Consider the following 19,137-nt stretch of genomic DNA (forward strand, 5'->3'; position numbering starts at 1 on the left):
ATATTTTGCATGAAGTACTTCAGGAAATCTCATTATAAATGATGTGTAAATCTGTTTTTCAAGAACTGAGGTCAGCAGTTAATTTGAAAAAACTGCAGTATTATTAATATAAAAGTTCAAGACTGGAGCACAGAAAGAACAATATTCACTTAGAGATTTACATTTATTAGCTTATGTTATGGCTGTTATGAATTTTTTATAGAGTAATAGTGATATTAATAATACTTAGAGCATGCAATAAAAAATATTGGATTATAACACATGAATGACAAAGAAAGCAATTAGAGCTAATCAAATTATATTATTGTTCAATTATTATTCCTGTATAGACCAATATTTTCCAAAGTGGGTGATTTCAAGGCTCCCTCAAAGTTCTGTTAAAATTTTCTGGGATTCTATGAGATAAAAAAGCTGTCATTGTCATGTAACATCCATTTCCTCATACTACAAAATTCTACCACTGCTGAGTGTCAGAATCAAGGATAGCACTGCTGTGAAGAGAGAAGGAAATATAATTCCATTTGTATCAAATAATTCTGGCTGATATGATAGTTTTTTTGAAGTGATGGACCACAAATCAATGTAGATTGTATATTTTAATACATTAATGGAGTAAGACATTTGGAGGTCACATTGAAGAGCATTACATTTTTCTTTTTTGTTTTGTATTTTGTAGTAAGTCTTGTTACTAACTTTTATCTTTTGCTTGTTTCAGTCATTAGAATGCAGCCATCCTGGGGCATGACTTTGAAGAATTTTGGTTGAACAAATCAACTCCAGTATTTATATTTTTAACCCAAGTACTTATCCTATTGGTCTCTTTTGCCAAACTGCTAGGTTATGGGGATGTAAACATACCAACACCAGTTGTCAAGTGGTACTAGGGGACAAACACAGGCACAAAGACACACACACAACAGGCTTCTGTCAGTTTCCATCCACCAAATCCACTCGCAAGGCTTTGATTTGCTAGAGGCTACAGTAGAAGACATTTGCCCAAGGTGCCACGTAGTGGGACTGAACCCAGAACCATGTGGTTTAGGAGCAAACTTTTTACCACGCAACTACACCAGCATCTATATATGTATATATATATGCTTCCGGAAAATGCTTTTAAATTTGTTCAAGTTGTACGACCCTAGGTTATCCCTGAGTATATAAGCCTATGATCCAAGACATTCCAGCCATGACTAGTTTGTCTTTCATTCTGACATAATATATTTAGTGGCACGGCATTAGACAATAAGTCCGTCCTATTTTTCTAACCCTTTGCTTGTTCAAAGCATTTTCATAAGTTTGTCCTAAACGTCCATGCTTGTTTTCAGACTTTTGGTTAAGCCCTTGTTTCATAGGTTCAGAGTAATATAAAGCTTTCCTTTCATAAATCCCAAATTACTCTGATGGTTGAAAATAATTGGGATTGTGTATCATATATTTTGCATGGCTACCAGGGAAACATGTCCTGTGTATCACATGGTTTAAGACAAAAGGGTTGAAACTAGAGGAAGATTTGGCTACTATTTCTAGCAAGTCAAGCAACCATATAGAGCAGGGGTTCTCAACCATTTGTTATCTATGGACCCCTTTGATTACTATTTTATTCTGGTGGACCCCCATAGCCATTTGATATTTAAAAACTAGTTTTATAAAAACTTCTTTCAAAATTCCTATTTTGTTTTTCACACATTCACTTGTGTAGGTTGAACAATGTAAAATGTTAGAGAAAGAAACCCAGCTGTTCCTTGCAATATATACCAATACATATATCTAAAGTAAAATTTTTTCAGGGGCCCTTAGAATATTATTGTGGATACCCAATTTACTATCTTGTCGCGTGGACCCCACAAAATTTTATATGGACCCTAAGGGACTATATGGGCCCCAGTTGAGAACTTCTGATATAGAGTGAGCTTCATTGGCTCAAGATTATCCATTAATCAAAGTAAATGGTTTGTGAATTTCTGTATCTTGTTTTTTAGGAATGTGGCCTTTTTATCAAAAGGTCATATTGACACTGCTCTTTGATATGAAAAAGATAATAAACAGAATAAAGAGCAATGTTATTTGTATTATAATTGTAAGTCCTTTATAGAATGCAAGATATTCTCTTCCACATCACTGTAGAAACAATGGAATTTACCATATTAACCAGTTTCTAAATGTAATTTAAGATAGCAAACATCACCAGAATTTTGTGTGTTGTTTTGTTTGTTTCTTTTAAAACCCCAATTGGTAAACAATGGCAGCATTGGTTACATGTTTCTGATGGGCCAATCATGGGTTCACTGCATTTCTCATGATAAGAACGATGAAAGAGTTGCTTATAATTCGATGCAGAACAAATGTCACTAGGGACTTTCATCACAAAGCATCAATTTTCTTTTGCTTGTTTTCTGGCTGATATTTATATCCTACATGTCATTATCCTCATCGTCTTTGATGTTAAGATCACTATCACATCATCATCATCACCATCATCACCACTGTTTCTACCTTTGCCACCACCATTGACACATCATTATTATCATCTTCCTCCTCCTCATCATCATTTTCATCATTATCATCATCATAGGCATCATCATTATGGTCATTGTCATTATTGTCATTGTTATCATTGTCATCGTCGTCGTCATCGTCATCACCACCGTCACTATAGTCATCACCGTCATTGCCATCAATTTTATGTCAATTTAATGTCTCTTTTATTGAGGTGAATGCCTTCCATCCTGCATTTATTCTCCTCAAGATTTTAGTATCTGTCTTTATGTACCCCAACAGAAATACAGAAAGAAAAAGGGTTTAAGGTGTCACACACTCCATAGCACTTTTCCCAAAAATAATAGGACTTATGTCTTCTTAACAAAGGCATATATATTGGTTTCAAATTTTGGCAAAAGACCAGCAAATTCAGGGAATGGGATGAGTCGATTACATCAACCCCTGTGCTCAACTGGTATTATTTTATTGACCCTGAAAGGATAAAAGGCCAAGTAGACTTTGGTAGAATTTGAACTCAGAACATAAAGAAGCACAAAATGCTACTAAGCACTTTGCCCAGCATGCTAATGATTTTGCTAGCTTGTTTCCCTAAAGGCAATAAATATTAAAATCAAAACTGATAGAGCATTGTATTAGATATTTTACAGTACAGGTCACTGTCGACTTATGACTACAATTGGTTCTGACTGACTAGTCATAAGTTGATTTGTCTGTAAGTTGGCCTATAGGCCTACATAGCTTTGTTTTATATTTTTACATTCTTAAGGTACATTCTCAGGTGAAAGTCACACACAGCATTCTGTATTGTACTATTATATTGGTGTCAGTCAAAAATTTTGGAGTTTCAAACAGTCATCTTTTTAACAAATACAAGGTCACCTCAATGTCTCCGCGACAGAATATTCATCCAACACTCAGGATAACCACAGTGGCAATCGATAACGAAACCTAGGGGAAGCGTTTGTTAGCTGACATTATCCGTAGAGGGGTTAATTTCTAAGAAATTAAACCCATTAGATTTCAGCTGGACTATTTATTATTGCTGCTAGGAGCTGGCACATCAATCGTCAAAAAGTCGATTGGTCATAAGTCGGATAGGTCATAAATTGACAATGACCTGTATATAATTTTATCCCTTTCAGTTCCTAGTTCAAATCTGTCATGGTCAAATTTACCTTTAATCTTTCCTGGGACAATGAAATAATACTTGTATTATAAATGGGTACATTCATATGAATTTGTGTTTATGTAAAAAATCAATATTATTATATTCTTTTTATAATATAATGAGAGATTGAAGCAAATAAGATTTAATAGAAGTAGAAAATTAAATTATGGAACCAAGAGCATATTTTTCTCTTTTTACAATTCTAAACAGAAAATTTTAATTGTAAGCAATAAACAAACAAATAAATGAATAAAATAAACAGTAATTTATAATGAATAACATCAAAACTTAATGATTTGTATAATTCAAAATTTTCTGATTTAAAAACAAAACGGAGAAAAAAATGTTTTATAGGCAATGATTTTTAATAGGAACTGTGATTATTGTTATTTTCATCCTTATCAGTTCTAACCATCTATTTATTTTTATAACCTGCTGTTTAGCAACAAACATGTATTAAACCTGCTTATGACAGCTGAGAACAGACAGATGTATAGCAACACCACAAATATGGCAGTTTAGCAAGACATTGGCATAAAAATTCTTCTCAATTATTCTCCAAACTGATGCAGATATATCAAAGTATCAACAGGGTAAGCATCACCATACACCACTACCACCACTACCACCTTCTTCTTCTTCTTCTTCTTCTTCTTCTTCTCCTCCTCCTCCTCCTCCTCCTCCTTATTCTACCCAACTAACATGAATTTAACTGCTGTTGGTGTTGTCGTTTAACCCCGGGTTGGCCCTGATCAAACATACCTGTGATCAAAGTCATCCTAGCTGTGATCATTCCTTCTTTGTTCAATGTGTCCAATGCTTTTGCTAAGATGGTAGGATGCGATTTGAGGAAGGTACTGCAGCTATTTCTATCAAATCAAACAAATGCATAGATGCTCCCCTCTTTCACTTGTGAGTTTATTACGTGAGGGAAGAGATACACACACAAAATATATACAATTATAAATATACTTAATAATTTATCACAATATCTATACCATCACAAGCTATTTAGTGAAGAAGCAAATTGGTGAAAATGGAAGAGTACCAGAAGTGTTTTATTGGATTTAACTTAATTCTTCATCATCATCGTCATCATCATTGTCTTTGTCATCATCAACATCGCCTTTGTCACCGTTGTTGCTGACATTGTCATCATTATTGTTTTAACATCTATTTATTCATTCTTGCATGGATCAGAACAAGAGTGTGTTATAGCAAGAGTGTGTTGCCAGCTTACCCTTGTTTCATTGTAGAGTAATAATCTTCCACTCAATCAAACAACTTACAGCACAGACATGGTTATGCAGAGAACAAGGAAACAAACAAACAATACTGTATGAATGAGACTTTTGTTTACAAATCTTCAAATGCAAACATAACACACACAATCACACACACATACATATACATATAAATACACACACATACACATATATAGTAGGCTTCTTTTAGTTTCCATCAACCAAATCCACTTACAACAGGCTTAATAGTAGAAGACACTTGCTCAGGGTGTCACAATGTAACTGAACCCAAGACCACATAGTTAGGAAGAAAGCTTCTTCACCATCCAGCCATGACTTTGTCTTTCTATATTCTGAGAACTACTTCCATGGTTGGGTGGCCAGTGACTAAACTTGCTCCCCTACCTTGCTTGCCAGGTGAAGAAAATATTGCAGATACTCTGTATGACAAAAAGCAAGACTTATCAAACAATGGATGAGCTCACTGTGAGCCAACAGCCTTCCACACAAGTGTTACCTCATCTGCACCTGGACTGCCAAACTATGCAAGAAAAGTCCAGTGAAAAACATGTGCTTTCCATGAGTAATGTGGTGTAGAGCAAAGAAGATATTCAGAGTCTAAATCTAACAGGTGGAGGGCTTTACTTACTTTATGTTCGGTCACACTGCTCCCACAGATTCCAGTGGCTTTCAGTCATCACCCCCAATTCTGTTATTCCTATTTGAACTGGGAGCTTGAGTCATAATGAATATTTCATTAGCTGATTACACAACCATGGACGCTGTCCCTATGGCTACATTACAGTTATTATCTTGATAGAGTTTAATGATCCTGTCTGTTGATCCTCCGGGATTCCTCTGCTCAGCATCAATGTAAGAAGCACTATTGGCTCAGTTGAGCTCTTCCTGTCTTTCTACAGTCCATCCTGCAGCAGTCCCATGATTTCACCATATCCCTGGCAGGGTAGCTGTGCCTTGCCAAAGTGCAGCTTGTAACTATGCCGGGCACAGTTCAAACTCCATGAAGTATTTTCAAGATACCCACATACTTGGATGCCTACCCGTTTTCCAAAAAATGAATACCAATGAGAATCTAGTGACAATTCAATTGTTTCTATACATAAAATCTGTAAAAATTGGTTTTGTACCTAATCAAAGGAAATTCATATTATTTGTTAGAAAAGTAAAAGTAATTGGACCTTCATTGGTTTCAAATATGAATATTCAGTTATTCAATCAACAGAACTACTTGCTCATTGACTGTCTGAGTAGTTGAGTATTCCACAGTCATATGTGGCCTTAACATAATTCACCAGTGGAACCAGTGCGATACATGACAAGATTGAAACTTTGAATTATATTTACAATGAATCAAACAAACTTCCATGTTGCTACTGTCTGTTTGATTTCACTCATGACATTTTGGTTTACCTGAGACTATGGTAAAAGATACTTGCCAAAGATGGCATACTGTAGGGTCGAACATTGTACCTCATGATTGCAAAGTGAACTTCTCCATCATTCGGTCACGCTATATCAATAGTATTACTATATTATCCATATTATTAAGCTAATTAATACTGATATCAATTTAAATAATGGAAAGATCAAACGTTTTACTAGATTCAATCATTGGACTGAGTCTCTGTTGAGGGACCACTTTGAGAATCAATTGCTGGTAAGGCATATTTCGTTTTGCAACCAGTATATTACAGGTTTTCAAGTCAATTTTGTGTCTTACCTTGTATTAGCAGGGCAATATTTTCAATTTTAAGTTTATCTCTATAGATTTCCTATTGAATTCAGGACTAGCACAGCAAGTTATGACGTTTCGTAAACAAATACATCTATGTAAACATCATGAGTCGCACTTCTGGCTCTGAATTTTCTAGAAAATCTATAGAGATAAATTTTTTAATTTTTCAAGGTTATAGTGGCTTACGTTTACCTAAGTACTTGAATGTTACTTATTTTATCAACTCTTGAATAATGTCTGCTTTAAACACTGTTTTGACTGTTGTTTCTAGCAACTTCGGTTGGTTGGTTTGTTGCTTTTAAATATTTAATTTTGCTCTCAAATGTTTTAATGTTAATTTCATTCATATTTTAATGTTTTGACTGTTATTTCTAGCAATGTTTTGACATGCCAATCCATGGAAGAAAATGCGCTGTTCAAACTTTGTAACACTTTCGCAAAAATTTTCTGCAATAAATGAATAACATTATTTACACCCTCCAAACCTGGGTTCTCATTCCTCACGTATTTTTCGTTGTTTTTATAATAATAATTATTATGATAATTCAGGTCATTGCTTGGAATCGAACTCGGAATTGTTGGGTTTAGTAGCCCGCGCTCTTAACCACTACGCCATATACCCGTGAGCAAGTATAAAGTGAATTTTAGGGCTTATAAATCTAATATTTTCCTATCCTTCCTTAATACCATATATTACTCATATCTATATAATTACATCTATATGATACATTAAAAAAATTTTTTTTAACGATAATTGTAAACAATGACGAAAACCTCAAAGATCCGATGAATGAGTAGCAAATTCAACCCGGATGGAATTTGCGCTCAGAACAATACAAGTTATTTTGTCTGATGCTCAACCAGTTCTACCATCTGTGACACTAAAGCACAATGTTTACAATATAGATATGTGTCTCTTTATAAATAACCTCAACAGGCTTACAATATATAGTGTCACATGACATCCCCTACATTTCTTAGGGGCTGTGTTGTGATATCAAATCTTTGTAATGGCCGGAATAAGAGCCTGAAACATTTTGCATTCAATCTTGTTTCCCTCCTTATTTAACTTTTCCACGAAATTGCTTACTCTTTCAAATCATTTTCAGGCTTGGTATCAGAACAATTTTAGTCTGGTGATAAGAAAGACAGGACACTAAGTTCAAGTGTTTTATAAGAAATACAAAAAAAAAAATCTCAAGCACTAACAATGGTGTGAGATGTAATTAGGAAGAAAAGTAAGTATAACTCATAAGTGCGTGCATGCACACACACACACACACACACACACACACACACACACACACACACACACACACACATTAACATGCTCACACTCTCATACACAAAGCACAGAGTACAAAATAATGTTATAAAGTAAAGTGAAGTTATTCAGATAGTGTGAAAGGCGGTAGTGTAACTGGTTCTTTCTGTCAACACCTGTCATCTAGACTTTGTTCTCCAACAGGATCCTCGTGAACTTAACAAAAAGTAGCAAAGCTACTTTATAGGTGCAGTCCTGGTTAAGCAGTTAAGACAGTCACTTTGTGACCAAATGGGTTGGGTATTTGATCCCTTTGTGTAGGACCTTGAGCAAAACAAGCTTCTATCTTGGGTTGACCAATGCTTTATGAGTGGAATTTGATAGACAGATACTGTGTGCAAATGCAATGCACACACACACAAACATGGTGAAGGTAAAGAATATCCACACCCAGTGTGCGCACGTGCATGTGTGTGTGAGAGAGCATTTTTATGTGTGTTCATGCTTGTGCTTGTGTGTGTGCTTGTGTGCATGTTTTTGCATGTGCATGTGTGTGTTTATATGTGAGTGTGTGCTTATGTATGCTTGTGTGTGTGAGTGTGTATTTGTGTGTTTATATATATGAGTGCACGTTTATATGTGTTTATGCATGTATGTGTGCTTCTGTGCATGTGTTTGTGTGTGCATGAGTTTGTTTGTTGTATGAACGGGTGTCTATGTATGCGTTTATGTGTGTGTGAATGTATGTATCTTTCACTGACATATATTGGTAAAGGATACAAACATCTAACAAGAAAATGAAACAAACAAATGTTTTCTAAATCTAGACCCTGTTGATATTTGTTCTGCAATGAGATATACTCCCCTATTCTTCTTATCATTTGAATTGTTATAAACCAGTAATTCATCTATTAGATATTTATGACCAACAATGCTGTTGTTCACCAATCGGAATATAAAATAGAGTGCCAAGTTCTAACTGTGGAGGGAACATGCGGAAGGGGTAGACCTAGGAAAACGTGGGACAAAGTTGTGAGAAAGGATCTACAGAGATTGGGACTCAGAAAGGATGACAAAAGACTGAGACTCCTGGAGGTTTTCTGTGCTTGAATAGACACATCAAGCTAAGTAAAAGTGTGGTTGCCCCTGCATATAGGTTTACACTCTAATCTTGCTGGCTTGTAGGTGCTGGTGCCATGTAAAAAACACCCATGCTGGTGCTGTGTAAAAGCACCCAGTACACTCTGTACAGTAGTTGGCAATTGTAAGGGCATTCAGCCGTAGAAACCATGCCAGAACAGACAGGGATCCTAAACAGCCTTTGAGCTGGCCAGCTTCTGTCAAACTGTCCAACCCATGTCATAATAATAATAATAATAATAATAATAATAATAATAATAATAATAATGATAATAATAATAATAATGAAATTATTGTATACAGTGCTTAGGTGCACTACAACTGGTCAAAAGTGTGTATAAAGCATATGCAGTATTGTACAAATGTCTGGAAATTGAACAGTGTATGGGTCAGTTACATGCCTGTGTGTGTGTATGGAGGCTTAATGTCTATGGAAAATGCCATCAATGGATGTTAAATGATGATGATGACGACGAAAATAATATATGATCTCCCAACTATCTTTAGAATGAGGCAACAAAAACTCAGAGTACAGACAAGTTGCCTATCAAACAAGAGAATGGTATTCATGACATCTTGGGCTTATGAATTATTTCGAAGTATTTCATTGGTTTCAACTGTAGCACAAGCCTAATCAAGCAGAGCTAATTAAGTTGATTCAACAACAACAACAACATCATCGTCATCGTCGTCATCGTTGTCATCATCATCATGATCTTAATGCCCACTTTTTCATACTCGCATGAGTTGGATAGAGTTTGTTGAAGTGGGTAGTTTCTATGCCCTTCCTGTTGCCAACCGTGGCCTGTTTCCAAGTAAGGTAACAGTTCCCCATGACCAGACATGTTTGGTCATCGAAGACTGGAAATGAAAGACACCACTTGCACGACAAGGACACACATTTACAACTCTCATGCAAAATCAAAGCAAGGAGACAGTAACACACACACACACACACGCATGTACACACATACAGACAAACAGACAGATAGATATAAATATTATGAGAAGTACATGCAAGCCTGAGCTATCACAATATAACAGTATTATAAAAGCTTTACAGTGCCATAAGTAAATTAGAGGAGGTCCACCAAGGGAAGATGATAGAGGTTAAATCAGCTTAGCTTCTTACAGTTTCCATCTACTTGCAACACTTTGGATGCCTTGGGGCAATTGTAGAAGACACATACCCAAAGGGCCACACTATGGGACTGAACCTGAAACCATGTGATTGGGAAGCAAGCTTCTTACCACACAAGCACGCTTGTGCTGACAACATATATTTGTTTCTACTCTAGGCACAAAACCTGAAATTTTGGGGGATGGGCTAGTCAATTAGATCGACTCCAGTATGCAACTGGTACTTAATTTATCAACCCTGAAAAGATGAAAGACAAAGTCAACCTTGGTGGAATTTGAACTCAGAACGTAAAGACAGACGAAATATTGCTAAACATTTTGCCCAGCGTGCTAACGTTTCTGCCAGCTTGCCACTTTGCCAACAATATATGTTCAAGTAAAAAATGTTAAGAATTTATTTTATTACATAACTTAGTGAGAGGAGGAAGGAAAGGCAGTGTCCATGACACTATTCAAGGTCTTTAAGATTTGTGGGAGAAAAAGGGAGAAAGTTACCCTTAAGCCAGTGACCTGAACCTAAATGCCTTCAATAGAGTGTACGTTGACATGACAAAGACACTTTGGGCCAGGTGGTGGTGTTAAACCTGATGACAGAAATAGTTCCAGACGTACTGAAAAACCTTTACTGTTTAAATAACTAGGTTGTTATCTGCTCTGGTTTACTTTAAGGTGAACAAGGTTTACAACGAGAAAACAAAAAAATTCAGAGGAAACTTAATTGAAATTTCACAAAACCAGTTTTTGACCGACCTGCAAAACAACTTTATGATTAGATCAATTGACAAGCAGGTTGAATGATAGCACTTGACTTGAAGAAGCAACAGTAGTGTATTCTATCAAAGGTAATCCCAAGAGTAGAAATATATTCTAAGTATTTCAATAAATTATTTTAGTTTCAGACGATTTTTTTCAACAAAGGACATTTTTGTTTTTAAAGATATAAAGTTACCTCACGCCTACATTTTTTGTTTATAGCTCATTCTAAAATTTCTAGAATGCACAAATTCTTTATCTATGATTTATTTGCAAATATTCTAGTTAAATATAAGCATAATTAAAGACAGCAACAATAGTTCCTCACCATCATCATTACCTTCAACATAATTTCCAGTTTCCAAGCAACAGTTTCCATTTTCTCTCTCTAATGCCAACCATTGTGATGAAACAAGCAGAGTGAATCAATCCTACTATCATTATCTACAGGGCTATACAATTTCTTCACATAAGTGTTCCTTTCAACCAGCATTCTAGAGTATCCATTCTATCTTAGTTACCTTCATTAATGGCTTGAAGACATACACACCTGTTTCACAAGAATGATTTATAGTTTGTGGGGTTAAAACCTTAGCATATGCAACAACTGGCTGACATTTTTTTCTGTTTCCTATGTCGGTTCAATAGATTAGAAGTTCCAGCCATGTTGATATTCTTCAAAGCAGGTGAATAAATGATGCTAAGAAAAGCGAAAAAGAGAAAAGAATGCAATGAAATAAAAATTTCTGAACAAAAATGTGATAATCTTAAAAAGTAAACTCGAAAAAAGAAGAAAGTTGTAAATTGATGTTCATAAGTTTTGTTATAGAACAGAATTTCCTTACAGCATTTTTATAAAAAAAAATTATTCATAATTGTTGTTTAACCCCAGGTCATATCTGAATGGAGAGATTTATGATGAAAGACATTCCAGCCGAGTCAAAAATAATTTCACTATTCATGGTAATTAATATTATCGTATTCTGGAATACAACACACAATAAGGAAACTAAATATACTTGGCATTATGCAACAGACTACCATCACCACCACAACTACCACTAGTGCCACGCCCACCACATCACTGAATATAAGTGTTATGATCAAGTACAAAGTCTGTTTATGTAAGGGAGATAATTAATCATTTGAACTGATGCTAATGTTTAATTTGTTCAGTTTACCAAACCCCTGAAAATCTTGAACTTAGAAACCAGAAATATGATGCTAAGAACTGTGATGTGTTTAATCTGGAACTCGGGTGACTTCTCCATTATCACTTTCCTAAAAGCCATGATCATATTGGTTTCTGAAATAGGCACAAGGTCAGTAGTTTTGAGGGGATGGGGACTAGTTAATACCATACCCACCAGAACTTTATTCTATTGACCTCAAAAGGATGACAGGCAAAGTTGACCTCAGCAGGATATGAATACAGAATATAAAGAGAATGGAACAAAACTACAGGATATTTTGTCCAACTCTTGTAACAGTTTTACTAGCTTGTCACTTTAATCATCACCATCATCTTTTCTACTATAGGTACAAGGCCTGAAATTTTGGGGGAGGGGGCTAGTCAATTTGATCGACCTCAGTACACAACTGGTACTTAATTTGTCAACACTGAAAGGATGAAAGGCAAAGTGAACCTCAGCGGAATTTGAACTCAGAGTGTAACGACAGGCGAAACACCGCTAAGCATTTCATCCAGCGTGCTAACGATTCTGCCAGCTCGCTGCTTTTTTAATTATCATCATAATAATGATGATGCTTGCTCATATTAATACATGGCCAAAAATGTATAGTTTAGTCGTAGAAGAAAGAGTAGTGTCCATATTCTTTTCTATTCTAGGCACAAGGCCCGAAAGTCTTGGGGAGGGGGCCAGTCAATTAGATCGACTCCAGTACTTAATTTATCAACCCCAAAAAGATGAACAGCAAAGTTGACCTTGGCAGAATTTGAACTGAGAGTGTAAAGACAGACAAAATACCACTAAGCATTTCGCCTGATGTGCTAACATTTCTGCCGGCTCAATGCCTTAGAGCAATGTCCATATTGTAAGCACTTTCAGACTGATGCAGTCAATGTCTAATTTGAATTTCCCTAAGTTGATGCTGGTAGAGAAAAAATATAAAAAAAGGAAGGAGTTTCAGACAGCTGTTTTTCTGAGTTTCTGAGGGGAAGGGACCGACTAAAGTATTTTGTGTGTGTGTGTGTGTGTGTGTGTGTGTGTGTGTGTGTGTGTGTGTGGTAGTGATGGGAGACTAACTTAGATTACTTTAAAACAGGAAGTTTATATTATAGATCTAGGACAGTCTCAGGCAGGTTGGTATTTAAGTGGTTAAAATGCCATCTGAAGAATATATGGTTAAATTCTTTCAGCTTTAAGAGTAATTGGGAGTAATTGTTGTTTAGCCCTAGGTAAATTCAAATTTACCTCAAAGCATTGGGTGGTTCAGGGTTGGTGGGATACCTAAGCCAACCCCGGGTGGTCATCCCCACTATTTTTCTTGTTTAATGTTTATTGTTATTGTTTTCCTAATTGTTTGGTCCTTGTTTTGTGTAAAACCCCCACTGTCCCCATCTAGTGTATTGTCCCCATTATGTCGGCCCTAGTGGCCTATAAATGAAATAATTACTACTACTACTACTACTACTACTACTACTACTACGACTACTACCACCACTACCACCACTAATACCACTACTGTTTTTATGTATAGATATCATGCCACTTCCTCCTTGAATGCAAAGCATGCAATGTATGCCTAAGATAAAAGAAGAAAAAAAGATTAATGCAAATAACAAACCTACTTTTGATATAAATCTTTCCTTCTTATGAGAAATAGCAGGTAAGAGGATACAAATATATATGGGCCATTACATGTGCATGTGTTCGTGTATCTATCTATCTATCTATCTATCCATCTATCTATAAATGCACACATACACACACACATTCATACTTATATTAATATACTACAACCAGAATGTACATTCCTGAATGATGGAACTTTTATTGATCTCTTGTGATTGAAAGTCTTTAAGGCATTTGTTTCTCTCTATGTGTTGTATAAATCATCATCATCATCATCATCATCATCGTTTAACGTCCATCTTCCATGCTAGCATGGGTTGGACAATTTGACTGAGGACTGGCGAACCAGATGGCTACACCAGGCTCCAATCTGATTTGGCAGAGTTTTTACAGTTGGATGCCCTTCCTAACACCAACCACTCCTAGAGTGTATACATAGTCATAATATGAACTGATACCTGGTGTTTGCCTATTCTTTTACATCTATATATAAATATATAATGTAAATAATATATAAATATATGCATATATATATACATATATGTACATACCTACATATATATGTATATATACATGCATATATGAGTACAGGACATCAAAAAACATGAACAAAATGAGAAACGAGAACATAAAAAAACAAAAAGACAGAAAACAAAGTTTTTTTTTAACAACAAAAGAAACAAATAGAGAAATGAGACAGGGCAACATAAAGAACATTCCCTTCATCCGTTGTCCCTTGTTTTATCTACTCCGCATTTCAAAGGTAAGGACAAGACACGACTTCGATAAAACAGTCCTTCCCATAAAGCAAATTAAATAAAATTTGGGATTTTTTGTGGAGGGTTAAGTGGTAGCAAAAACAGGACAGCCAAGACAAGGTGAAGTGGTGAACGCTGGAAAACGAGCTTTGAGAAGAGACAGGCAAAAGCACGTCTTGTCATTAGGAAGGAAGTGGAAGAAAGAAAGACAGATAGCCGTTGGTGTCATATATATATATATATTCATACAGGGTTATTCAAAAAGAATGAACTGATTCCATTGCGCAATATTTTAATAAGGATAGGCAATAAAAAACTCCAGCTAAGTCACAAATATTTACTCACAATCAACTTTTATTTCCTGTCTTACAAGTGTTCAATGTGGCCACCACTTGCAGCATGGGCAACATCAATGCAATAAGAGAATTCCTCCCAGATGCGTATCAGCATATCACGATCCACTGAGTTGATCACTGTTGATTGACTACAGCGCTCTCGTGGCAGCCATTCAAAACTTAGAAAACTCCACCGCTACCCACTAACCTTAAACATCGAATAACAACTGAAATCAACTCAGTGGATCGTAATATGCTGATACGTGTCTGGGAGGAATTCTCTTATCGTATTGATGTTGCCCACGCTGCAAGTGGTGGCCACATTAAACACTTGTAAGATAGGAAATAAAAGTTGATTGTGAGTAAATACTTGTGACTTAGCTGGAGTTTTTTATTGCTTTCACTTATTAAAATATTGCATAATGAAACCAGATCATTCTTTTTGAATAACCTTGTGTGTGTGTATATATATATATATATATATATATATATATATAGAGAGAGAGAGAGAGAGAGAGACAGACTGACAGACAGACAGAACGAGCGAGAGGTCTGGTCGATAAGTATCCGGACTGTTGTCATTGTAACATAGCTAAAGCATGCAGTGTGAAGCCACTTAACAAAGATTGACCTTCAACTCAGCTGTGCATGCACACTAAGTTTTAACATTCTAGCTCACTTCTGCTGTTTACAGCAGTGCTTGGAAGGAAGGTGTGTAGTGTGTGATTGTTGCATTGACCATCACAGTGAAATTTGACATGGTGATACCTGCTCAGAGGCCTGAGTAAAGTGTATGGAGAGGAGTGTATGAGCTGCACACAAGTGTATGAGTGATTCAGATGTTTCCAAGATGGCTGGAAAAATGTTGATATTGATGAACATACTGGGAGACCTGCAACTAGCAGAACTGCGAAAAATATCACAGATGTGCATGTAGCTGTGAGGGAAAATTCTCAAATCACTATCCATGAGTTATCAGAGGATGTGCAGACCAGTTATGTTTCAGCTCAGTCCATTATCACTGAAGATTTGGGTATGAGACACATGTCTGCCAAGTTTCTACCAAAACTGCTTTCAGCTAAGCAAAAAGGCACTTGGGCTTCAGTTGCACAAGATCTCCTTGATTGTGGCAAGAACAATGAAAAGTTTTTGAAAACTTTGCATAGGTCTCTGAGCAGGTATCGCCAAGCTTTTGACAAAATTTGATGCAGATTCTCTGCTCAACTTTCTTTGTTTTGAAAAATAATAGAAGTATAAAATAACCACATTATTTATGGGATGACCCAATATATATATATATGTATGTGTGTGTGTGTTTGTATGTATGTAAACTTTACACACACACATATATATTACATACATACATACATACATACATACATACATATGTGAGGGGTGCTGAATAGTTTCTGGATTTGAGTAAAAGAAAATACAGGAGGATCAGTTAATTATGATTTTATTCAACATATTCCCCTCTATGATTCACACACCTATTGCAGTGGTCCTTCAGTTTTTCAGATCCCTGTAAAAGAATTTGGAAGTTTGATCTTCCAGCCAGGCCATTCACAATACCCTTAAAGCCAGGAACTTCTTATATTAGCACATTTCTATAAAGCTACAAATCTGAGAAACAGAGAAAAAAAGCAGAATTTACAGGATATAACTGGTACTGGTACTTATTCGTCAACTACTGAGAGATGAAAGGCAGAATCAAACGAAGCAGAACTTCAACTCAAAACACAAAATGATGTAATCAAATACTGTAAAGTTATCTAAGCAAACAGTCTAGTATTTCTGCTTCTTCACAAGATTTATATTGGTACATTGAGACAAATGACATACCACGTGCAGAGTCTTCATATGCAGGTATGTAAAAGAAAAACATGCTTCATTATTCCTCGTGGCTTAATGGCAATTAAAGAAATTCTGACAATGAATTACCAGGTGTTATTGCCAGGAATGTTTTCAACCCAAAGATTCAGTTTTTGTTATGTAACAAACACACACACACACACAAACACACACACACACACATATATACACACAAATAACTGCACACACATGTATGTACACATCTATATATTCAGCAGCGTCACTACCAAGCAGTGTTTAGACACAAGCAAACTTTAGGTTAGTTAAAATGTTTGTGACATATTTCAACTTCAAAAGACAAATAAAGACAATACAATAGGGTGTTATGTAACAATCCTATTATATAACCTTACACTCATCAGAGTTAGCTGATACAGAAGGGAATATGGTGACTACTCTCTATTGTCGGAGGTGGATGAACACAACCTGTCAGCAGCTTCTGTGAAAAAGGGTGGTGAAACGAAAAAAGGCCAGGGGATTAGGTTAGAAATTATGCCCCTTAGTGAGAATGCTGTGAGGCTGGTAAGAGTCATCTTAAAGCGTTTGTGGTGAAAGTGTGCATTATTAAGTGTGGTGCTCCTGTGGGGATGGCGTGTGTGATATGTGTAATGGTGTCATGTTCATAATTTTTTCCAGAGTTGAAAGTGTATATGGCTGTGTTCATTGGTCTGTTATCCTTCTGTAAATGATGTGCTGTATATAATGTGTGTGCCTGGGGGTTTATATATGTGTGGGGGATACAATGTGTGTGAAGGAGTATATGTTGGCATGGGTGGGAGACAGTCCATTGTGTGGGGTGTCTGCCTTGCAGGGTGTGTGTGTGTGTGTGTGTGTGTGTGTGTGTGTGTGTGTGTGTGCATTGGTGTGTGCTTTAGTCAAACTCTTTGCCAGGCCTGAGGGCATTGGTGGAAGGCCGAGGACGGGGACCTGTGGTTGTAATCATGTTGGGGTGTGCAGGTATGATAGAATGTATTTGCTTCCATGTGGGCAGGGATCAAACACCTCACTCTTGCTATTCAAGTAAACATCCGAGTGTTGAGTACCCTTTAAAATGGCTCACTTCTCAGCCAGCATAGCTTGCACTTCCTGCTGCTATTGAAGTATGGCATGCATTTTTCCAGGATCTTCCACTTTATGCTGTACTCCGTGGTGCTTTCTTTCAAAGACCAAATGTGTTTGGCTGTTGCTTTACATCCCTCTGGGATGTTGAATGAGGACTTGTCGTTATTAAAGTGGGTTCTGAAAAGGCCTTCCATTGTCCCTCACATACTTCCATATGCTCGGTTGTCCATTTGGTCCAGCGGCTGTTACTTCTGCCTCGTATACTACTGTCTCCATGTTGCAGTAGCCATTCAGTGGACAAGTCATGTTACCTCTGCATGAGCATCCTGCCTCTGCCTCAGGTGTGAGCCTACCTGCTAAAATCTTTTTTACACGAAGTGCACAGCTAAAGGATAGTCTCGGGGTATGTCTACTATATATTTTATTGTATCTATTAGTATGGGGGAAGTGCCTATCAACTAAACTAAGGAAGATCTTACCTACTCTGGTCTTAATGTTTAAAGAGAAGGGTGGTATGAACCACAGCACTTTCCCGTGGTGCATTCTCTTGTTGTGGCTAGGGTCTGGCATGTGACCAATACTATCCTTGAAACCACTGACAGCCAGAGCCTGGTTGTAGTACAAGGCAGCAGCATCAATGATCTCTTTGCTTGAAGATAAACTGGAGATTCTCCTGCTGACGCCCTTAACCAGGTTCCTGAACACTATGGCTGGATGGCAGGAACCTGTGTTAATGTAAGACAGCTTCACATTTGGCTCCCTAAAGGGCCTATAAGTGTGAGATTCCAGGTCTAGAGTCACATCAAGGATATCTACTGTTTTCAGGTTGGTTTCTATCATGACCTTCAGTCCAAGGGAGTTCATGGTGAGGTCCTTTCTGAGCCTATCTAGCAAATGGCCAGTGTGTCATCATCATATAAATAAGTGTATATTTATGTGTGTGTCTATGTTTATCCCCACACCATCTCTTCACGACCAATGTTGGTGTATTTGTGTCCTTGCAACTTAGTGGTTCAGCAAAAGAGACTGATAGAATAAGTTCTAGGCTTACAAAGAATAAGTCCTGGGATTTGATTTCTTTCAACTAAAAAAACCCTTTAAAGTGGTCCTCCAGTATGGCCTCAGTCAAATGACTGAAACAAGCAAACGAATAAAAGAACAGAATATATACACATGCACACACACACACACATACACACACTTCAGTCTGATGATCAGAGATGTGAAATAGGAAGCGATGTGTCATCTGTTACAAACTATAATTAACTCTTGCTCCTTGACATTCAGTACTGTTTTGCACTTCTTGGCTGTATTGATGTACATACCCTAT

The 19,137-nt window shown here is 36.6% G+C and overlaps 1 long non-coding RNA gene across 1 annotated transcript; it reads left to right on the forward strand.

The window, feature by feature from the left end:
- Positions 1 to 631: 631 nt before the first annotated feature.
- On the forward strand, positions 632 to 7,151 carry LOC128248034 (uncharacterized). The gene is made up of 2 exons (XR_016242363.1): positions 632 to 4,260; positions 7,043 to 7,151. It is a non-coding gene; the product is annotated as an uncharacterized LOC128248034 (long non-coding RNA).
- Positions 7,152 to 19,137: the final 11,986 nt, after the last annotated feature.

This window comes from Octopus bimaculoides, chromosome 6, assembly GCF_046866305.1.
Source record: "Octopus bimaculoides isolate indiv1 chromosome 6, ASM4686630v1, whole genome shotgun sequence".
Classification (NCBI taxonomy): domain Eukaryota; kingdom Metazoa; phylum Mollusca; class Cephalopoda; order Octopoda; family Octopodidae; genus Octopus; species Octopus bimaculoides.